The sequence below is a fragment of the Echinops telfairi genome, unplaced genomic scaffold (genome assembly GCF_000313985.2).
Source record: "Echinops telfairi isolate 266 unplaced genomic scaffold, ASM31398v2 ScPeMD7_9;HRSCAF=40, whole genome shotgun sequence".
Taxonomy (NCBI): Eukaryota; Metazoa; Chordata; class Mammalia; order Afrosoricida; family Tenrecidae; genus Echinops; species Echinops telfairi.
This window is the reverse complement of record NW_022103906.1, coordinates 45,917,080-45,926,687: the sequence shown is the minus strand read 5'-3', so window position 1 is coordinate 45,926,687 and position 9,608 is coordinate 45,917,080. Positions and strand designations below refer to the sequence as shown.

The following is a 9,608-nucleotide window of genomic DNA, read 5'->3' as shown; positions in this document are numbered from 1 at the left end:
GGGAGCAGGGAGGAAACATTTAGGAACTAGAGGAAAGTTGTATTTCTCATCATTGTTACATCGCACCCTGACTGGCTCATCTCCTACAGGGGCAGTTCTATCCTATCGTGTAGGGTCTCTGTGAGTCAGACTTGACTCGATGACATTGAGTTTGCTAGGATGGCCAAGCCTTGGTTACTCCTTCCTATGAATGCCTCTAAATAGAAATCTTTCTACAGATATCTAATTTCTGAGGACAGCGATTGCTGGTTCAGAAGTACGTTCTACGGATAGAGCACTTTCCTGGGATACAGTTCACAGCTCTGTAATGCTGATTAGTGTTCTTGGGCTTCAGTCCACTCTTGGACTAGCATCCTGGCCTGGAGAGAGTCAGTTTCCATTCTGTAAAGAGCCTAGGCATCCTTGCCAAAGAAAGCTATTTTGAAATTCTGACTCTGTCACCCACTAGCTCTACAAAGCTGGGTAGGTTGCTAAACTTAGCAGAGCCTCTGAGTTCTCACCTGTGAAAATGGTGATAACAGCAGTAATACTTCACTGGTCACTGACAAGATGAAATGAGATGGAGCAAAGGGCCTGTTGTGTAACAAGGACACAGAAATAATAACTATACCGTGGCCCCTAAGCTACCTAGATTAGGTTTGGGCTGGTTGGTTGCTGAGCCTGGTTCTGAACCAGAGATCTTTCAGGGGGGTGGTTATAGCACAGGAGCCCTGGGAGGTACGTAGTTAGGAACAGCACACTGGGGAATCCTGAGATATGATCTTCTGGGCATACAATATTCTAGATACCTTCGAAGAGTTGAAAACCTCACAGCCTGCCCAACAGGGTGCTGGTTGGTAAGATTCTGCAACCTAAGCCTTTCAGGTGAAGGTTTTTGCATCCACAGCCTTTGGAAAAAAAGGAAGGATTCTGCACGCTAAAAAACACAGAACCTTTGGATGTATCCAGATAAGAAATAAAACGGCAGATTCTGTTTCACAGCTATGAAGGATCTGTCTCCACCAACCCTTAGAAGAAGGCCATGTGAAGACAAAGGCTGAGATTGGAGTGATGGGGATCTAAGCCAAGGACTGCCTGAACTCTGGAGTAGGAAGAGGCAAGGAAAAGATTCTCTACCAGAAACTGTAGAGGGGGCATGGCCTGGTTGACATCGTGATTTTGGACTTCTAGCCTCCAGAGCTATGGAAAAAAAAAAATCTATTGTTTTAAAGTTTGTGGTACTGTGTTGTGGCGGCCACAGGAAGCTCCTATGTTGGCATGATATGGACACTCAACAGAGAGGAGCTGTGTGCATCAGACGAGGTACTGTGTGTAAAACATCTAACATGATGCACTCATATAGTGTGCACTTAATAAATGTTAACTGTTGCTTTTACTGCTGAAAACTCAAAAAGAAAGCAGTTGGTCTCTATCTTACTTTGCAAGATGAATCCCACTGAGGCTTGTTTTATGGATGAGGAATTCAAAGCACCTCTGCTGGAGTCCCACCTCAGACATACTGCATTGGAATCTCTGAAATGGAGATGGAGAATCTGCATTAAACCAAGTTCCCTGTGTTAGACCAGATTGACTAAAGAAACAAATTCAGAAACACTCATATATGTGTAAGAAAGAGCTTTATATCAAGAAGCTCTAGTATATATATATTGAGAAAACATCCCAGCCCAGTCCAACTCAAGTCCATAAGTCTGAAACGGGTCAATAAGTCCTTCTTCAGACTCACAGAGCCACATGAAATGATGCTGAGTGCAGGAATATCACAGGCAGGTGGGTGCAAAGTCTTGTGGATCCAATGCCAGTGGACACATCTCCAGGGCTCTGGCAACAACCAGGGTGAGCCAGCAGGAAGGTGAAGCCAGAGAGAGAGGGGAGGCCCCCAAGGCCCTCTTTATGAGATGGCCACGCCCACAATGGGGCACTAGCAGGCTATAATCTGACTGACAGGTTAAATACTACCCCATACACTTTTACATATCTTCAAGTTGACATGAAATTATGTAACTACCACACCCCCCAGGCAATCCTGATTCATCTCAAATCCTTACTACTTCAAGGGCAATCCCTAAAACAGCAGTCTATGGAACACAGAGAATTTCAGGACACACACCAGACCCACTGAATCAGAATCTGAATTTTTACAAGCTCCCCAGGTGGTTTTTATGCCCATTGAAGATTTTGTTTTAGCTTTTTATTGTGAAACAGGTTATGATTTATAAAGCAGATTACCTTTTTTTCATTGAACACCTCATCAAAGCTCCCAATGGTTATCCTGTTCCCATAACTTTCCCCATCTTCCTCTTCCCCTTCACTCAAGTCAACCCCTATCTATCCCACTTTCCCCTTCCAGCAATCCTCAACCTGTGGATCATGAACCCTTTGGGGGCCAAGCGACCCTTTCACAAGGGTGGCCCGATTCATAACAGTAGCAAAATTACAGTCATGAAATAGCAATGAAAATAATTTCATGGTGGGGGGGGGTGGTTTCACCACAACCTGAGGAACTGTATTAAGGGGTCGCAGCATTAGTAAGATTGAGAACCACGGCCCTAACCCAAGTCAATGCCTGTCTACCTTCTAGCCTGTGACTCCCTCCCATTTCCTTCCTTCCTACACTTGTAGCCATCAACATCTGTTTCTTTTAGTATGAAAACCTTGTTAAGTTCTGTTTTATTATTTTTTTATAAAGGGGCCTCATACAATATTTAACCTTGTGTGATTGACTAATTTCATTCAGCATAATGTCTTCTAATTCCTTCTATGGCATGAGGTGTTTCACAGTTTCATCCTTATTCTTTAGCAAGGCATGGTATTCTATTATGTATGTCCCCAAATATATGTATCCATTCTTCCACTGATGTGCATATAGGTTGTTTCCATCTTGTTTTCGTGAAGAGTGCTTCCGTGGCTAAGGGTGTGCATACACCTGTTCATGCTATGTTCATTTCTTTAGGGTATGTAACAAGGAGTGGATTACTGGCTCATATGGCTTCTATTTCCAATGGTTCGAGGAAGCATCATACCACTTTCTACAGTTATTGTTAGGTACTGTTTGAGCCCATGACTACAGCCACTGTCATCTATCTCACTGAGAGCCTTACTCTTTTTTGCTGCCTCTCTACTTTATCAATCTTGAGGTTCTTCCCCAGAGACTGGTCTCTGCTAATAATGTGTCCAAAGTCTGTGAGACAAGTCTCGCCATCCTTGGCTCTAAGGAGCCCTCTGGCCTCACTTCCTCTAACACAGATCAGTTTGTCCTTTTAGCAGTCGATGGCCCTTTCAATATTCTTCTCCAGCACCACGATTCAAATGCATCTATTCTTCTATGGCCTTCCTTATTCAATGCACAACTTCCACATGCATAGGAGGCAATGGAGAATACCATAATTTGTCTCAAGTGCACCTTGGTCCTCAAAGTTGGTCCACCACTTGTCTGTCAGCTTGTCATACTGTGGTGGCTTGTGTGTTACTGTGATGCTAGAAGCAATGACACAGGTATGTCAAATGCCAGCAGGGTCACTCAAAGTGAACAGGTTTTGGCATAGTTTCCTGACTAAGAACAGAAAAGCAAGAGCCCAGCTCCCCATTTCAGAGGAAGAAGCTGCTAACAACCCTGTGGCAGATGTAGTTATGCTAAAATGCAATACCTTATCATCTCTGTAGACCCACTTTAAGTTGTTCTACTCTTTAGTATTCTCTGCCTTCTTTTTGATTGAGGATTTTCTCTGTTTTCTTTTGTTATCATTGCCCTTTTGCTTTTGTATGTTTTTTGGTAAGTGAAATCCAGGATGGGTAAATCTATTAAGACTGGATTAGTTTCTTGGGGATATGGTAGGGGAGGTTAGACAGAAATGGGGAGCTGAGAACAGTGAGTATAAGAAAAAAGAAAATATTCTAAAATTGATTGTGGTAATGATTATACAACTCCTCTTGATATGATTAAACTATTGAATTCTATTATATGTGGATTGTGTTCCAATACAACTTTTTGAAAACGGACCAGAAGTGCACTACTCATATTGATTGCTTTGGGGTGGGATAGTATGGACATTTCCACAATGTTAAGTCTTCATATCCATGAATTGCTCATTGCAGTGTTGGAAGCATGCCCTGAGCATGCAGTGATAGGTTACCCAGCAGGTAAAGTCAGCACAGGCTTGCTCATACTTCCATACTAATCTGTAATGAATCATTCCTGCTTTCTTCAGCACATCAAGCCATATTTGGCTTCCAGATATGGCTGTTTTCTGTCTCTCTCCCAACCTTGCAGCACCTTCCTACAGAATCAAAGTTGTTTTGTTTTTGTTTTTCAAATTTGCAGTCTCTGATAGGGACAGAACACATTAGTGTGGTGAAAAACACATGAGCCCATTCACTACGATTAGTAAATCAGCTAAAGTAAGCCTGTGCCTACCCTGCTGTTTGGTTAATCCACCTGTGGTGGGCATTGGAGAATCATAGTAGTTTCAAATAAGGCACCATAGCTGCTGTTCCTTTTTATACCTGCTCCGCTACCCTGGCACCCACAATCGCTTCAAAAAGTTAAAGAAAAACCTCATGTTTATGATAAGAAATGGTCACCATATTAAATGTTCTAACACTGCCAATGATCCTTACCACTTCCTTCCCCATGGCCTGACATCATTTCCTAGCCCAGCATGCTTGTTTTTGTAATACCATTCGCCACAATTAGCAGTTATTATACTTACAGTCTGCCTCTGGTCTTATTCAGGGCGTCCTCAAATAGAAGAATGAGTGAATGAAACATATACAGTACAACATGAACTGATGCCTCCAATCAACCATGCAGTGTCCCAGAACCACTTTCACAACTTATGGTCCCAAAAGAATTGACCCTAATGGATGAGTGGGTTGACACTCTTTTTACAGTGAAAGAGACCTTGAAAAAGTGAGAAATGAGAGCAGAAGGTGTGAGAAGTGAAGGCCCCCATGAAGCAGTTTAAGTCAGTGCTGGCAGATTCCTGCTAAGTGGTGGAGGCTGGTGGTGGAGGCTAGGTGGTGGAGAATGTTGGCAGAATTACATATGGATGGTTGAGTGGGAGCGGAGAAAGTGAAATTAGAATTCTTAAGTGAACGTTAGGGACTTTGAGCTAGTGAAATCTGATTATAACCGTGCCCTTATATTGATCCTCCCTGCGGGTAAGTCTTGGGCCACATACTTTACATTTGTGCATCCCCCAATATAGAATTTTGTAGTGGAAATGGCATACATATTGGAGCAGGCCTATATTTAAATCTTGATGGCTAATCAGTCACGGGAAATGACTTATCTGAGTTTCCACTTCATCTGAAAACAGGGCAATAAATAATTGTCTCCCTGTTCTGTTGCCAGTCCAACCAGTTGCTGTCAAGGTGACTCCAACACATGGGGACCCACATGTAGCTTAGTAGAACTGAACATCAGAGGACATTTCAAATCAGATTTTTATCTGTTGCATCTTTTAACAGAAGCCCAAAGTAGTATGGAAAGAGACATCACATCTTTAAATTGCACAATATCATTTATGTTAACCAGAGGCTGATTACCCAATAAGCAAGGTAAGCACAGGCTTTACTTGTGCTTGCTTACTTTCTAATCTGTAGGGAAGGGCTGCACGCTTTCACAACATCTTTGACTATCACTTGCAGGAAGTGGGGGCATGAAAGGGCATGATACTGATCAGGAGAAAAGCAGAGCTTGAAGGATGATGGTGAGAGAGGTTGTCCCAGGAGCTGGTGAGAACCTGCTGTTGCAGTGAGGGCTCATCAAGTTGACCTCCATCCATGAGATCGCACAATAGAAAAAATACTGTGCAGTCCTGCGCCATCCTCATGGTTGGTTGCGGATCTCGCTGCTAGGATCCATAAGTTTTTCATTGGCTGATTTTTGGAAGTAGATCTCTAGACTTTTCTTCTTAGAATATCTTAGTCTGGAAGACCTGCTAAAACCTGTTTGGGACAATGGCAAAATACAAACCTCTTGGAAGCAAACCTGATTTCCCCATGTAGAAGATGAGAAGTCTGTGCTCTAAGCCCAGTTGCCACAGAATCCATTCTGACTCATGGCAATCTTGTGTGTGTCAGAGCAGAAATGGGCTTTTTGGAGTTCTCGGTGGCTGATCATTTGGAAGTTTTCTTCTGAGGCACCTCTGAGTAGACTTGTGCTCCAACCTTTTTGTTACCAGCCAAACGTTCTAAATATTCACACTACCCAGGGACTTCACGTTAGGACATGGGGTAGTTGTCATACAGGTATTTCTATTTATAAAGCCCCTGCATGATCTCATTCGGAGATGAGATGGAGGAAGCACAGGGAAGGTTGTTCAGGGTTAAGAGTGAGAGAAGAGGGGAAGGAACAGCAGGAGGCAGCTTTTTTTTAGGATTATAGAAAATTAGAGTCTTCACACACCAGTTTCTCATGATAACCAAGGTTAAGCAGAATATTTTTCCTATAAATAAATATCAAGAAACCAACCAGGGTTGTGCCTAATACGTAACTTGTTTTGGAGCATTTCTTTAAGAAAAATACAACATACAGGGTCTTAGAAGTGCCTGCTACTTCATCATGGAGTCCAGTGGTGTGCAAGGTCAGCAATGGAACTCACAAGGTCAGCAAATGGAACTCACCAGCCTCAAGACTTTCTACTTCTATAAAAATTGACAGACTCGGGAACTCAAAGAGGCTGTTCTACTCTGCCCTACAGACTTGATATGTCACAACTGACCCCTTGGCAGTGGGTGTTTTGAGTTAGAAAGGTCTGCACACATCAAGATTCCTGAGCTTTAAACTTCTTTGGCTCCATCATAAGACCATCTCTGATAATTACTTTAGTTGGAAAATGTGATCATATGTGAAACAAAGATCATAATGTGAATACCATTAAAATAATTTTTAATTAAATACTATTATTGGGGGCTCTTAAATCTCTTATCACAATCCATTCATCCAGTGTGTCAAGCACATTTGCACATATGCTGCCATCATCATTTTCAAAGCATTCTCTTCCCACTTGAGCCCCTGATATCAGCTCCTGATTTCTTCCCCCTCCCTCCCCTGCCCGCCTTCCCTCACGAACCCTTGATAAGTTATGGATTGTTATTTTAAAATCTTACATGTCCTCCATTGCCCCTCACCCACTTTTCCATTGTTTGTCCCCCTTAGAGGGGGTTCTAGGTTGATCTTGGTGATCAATTCCCTCTTTCTCCCCCTTCCCTCCCCTAGTCCTCCTGGTATCTCTACTCTCATTCTTGACCCTGGAGGGTTTGTCTATCCTGGATTTCCTGTGTTGCGTACTCTTATCTGTAGCAGTGTGCATGTTCTGGTTTAATCCGCTTTGTAAGGTAGAATTGAGGTTATGATAGTAGGGGGAAGGAAGCACCAAAGAACTAGAGGAAAGTTGTGTGTTTCATTGGTGCTATACTGCACTCTGACTGGCTCATTTCTTCCCTGTGACCCCTCTGTGAGGGGATGTCCAATTGTCTACAGATAGGTACTGGGTCTCCACTCCATGCTCCCCCCCACTCACCTGGAGTATGGTTTTATTCTGGGTCTTAGATGCCTCCTACCTGATGCCTTATACCTGATCTCATGGACACCTCATGATCACACAGGCTGGTGTGCTTCTTCCATGTGGGCTTTGTTGCTTCTCAGCTAGATGACTGCTTGTTTATCTTCAAGCCTTTTAGACCCCAGATGCTATATCTTTCAATAGTCAGGCACCATCAGCTTTCTTCCACATTTACTTATACACCCATTTTGTCTTCAGTGATCATGCTGGGAAGGTGAGCATCACAGAATGCTGGATTGTTAGGACAAAGTGTTCTTGGCTTGAGGGAGTACTTGAGTCAAGGACCAATGTCCACCTGCAACCTTAATTCTTAACATAAAGATATGAGTACATAGTTCTATTCCCCTCTCATTTTATATATACACACACACACACACACACACACACACACACACATATGTACATGCCTGTATTTAGACCTCTATCAATGTCCTTTGCCTCCTGGTTCTTTTCTCTATTTCCTTTTACTTTCCTCTTGTCCCACCATCATGTTCGGCCTTCTTTCAGGTTTAGTAATTCCTTGCTGCTAGATTGCCCTTGATTAAGCCCCACTAGGCATCTGTACCCTTCTCTCCATTGATTTTAATTCACTTGTTGTTCCCTTGTCCCTGGTTGGTTCCAGCCCCCCTTCCTTTCTCCCACCTCCCCTTCTCCTATATCCGCCCCCCACCCCGGAACCATTGGTCCTGTTCTTGTCATCTCCGAGTTATTTATCCTGCCTATCTTATCTAGATAGACATGCAGATACATTAATAAGTGCAAAAAACGTGGCAAAGCCAAATAAAACCACAAAGGACCACCAAAACAATAATAATATTAACAACAACAACAAAAAGAAAGCCACCGACAAAAATGGAAAAGTCTATAAATACTTCAAGATCTGTTTGTTGGCCTTGATGAGTGTTTTCCAGTAGAGTCTGATGGGGTACCACACTCTGTCACCAAAGTCTTTTTTTTTGTTCCCTGGGGATCTCATCATTTTGCTCCTCTTGCTGCTTTGTTGCATGCCCTTAGTGTTTTGCTCCAGCATAATGGGGTCAGATTGTGCACAATTCCTGCACTGTGTCTCCAGTATTGTCCCCCGCAGCGCTATGGTTTAGTGAGGGATGTCGTGTCTCGTGCTAGGGCCGGCCCTATGGTCCTCTCTGCGTTGTCTGCTCCATGCAAGAACATCGTCCTCGGGGTTGGGTGGGCCAGGATGTCCTCCCCTCCCTCTCCATCCCTTTTCGTTTCTCCCGTCTATTCTAATCAGATGCACCCCTCTCCCCAAGCTATAGTCTCAATGCTGTCCTCTGAAGTGCATTCTTCTGATGGGGGGGGGTTGACACTTCCCCCCTCACCTATATATATTTGGCACCTCAATCTGTCAATATCTTACTGCCATAGAGTCAATACCAACTCATAGTGACTCTGTAGGAAAGGGCAGAACTGTTCTTGGGGGTTTCCTGCACCACTTTCAGGGAATAGAAAGCCTTGTCTGTCTTCTGTGGAGTGGTTGGTGGTTCCGAATGGCTGACCTTGTGGTTAGCCACTCAACTCTTATCAATTCACTATGCCACCAGGGCTTTAATGTTATGTTAACTTTGCACAAACTCTGAAATGATGGAGCCAATTCCCACTTGCAACCAATTCTTTATCACAGTCACCTTTACTTCTGGCATGTGCACCTTTTGAAACATTCCAAACCTTACCACAAAACAACAGCAACAACAAAGCTAACAGGAAACAGAGGAAAGAACTAGGAGGTAAAGGGCATTTATAGAGGTCTACATACAGGCATATACATATGTAAATATATTTATATATAGTGACAGGGAAATCGGTTTATGTACGTATATTTATATGTTAAGTATCAAGGTAGCAGACGGACATTGGGTCTCTACTCAAATACCTCCTCAATGCAAGAACACTTTGTTCTAATAACCTGACATTCCATGATGCTCACCTTCCTGGCATGATTACTGAAGACAAAATGGGTGCATAGCAAATGTGGTGAAGAAAGCTGATGGTGCCAGGCTATCAAAAGATATAGCATCTGGGGTC

At 43.2% G+C, this 9,608-nt stretch overlaps 1 pseudogene; it reads right to left on the bottom strand.

Moving 5' to 3' along the window:
• The window catches only part of LOC101658922, a 70,569-nt pseudogene that overhangs the window by 47,104 nt on the left and 13,857 nt on the right, over window positions 1-9,608 (bottom strand).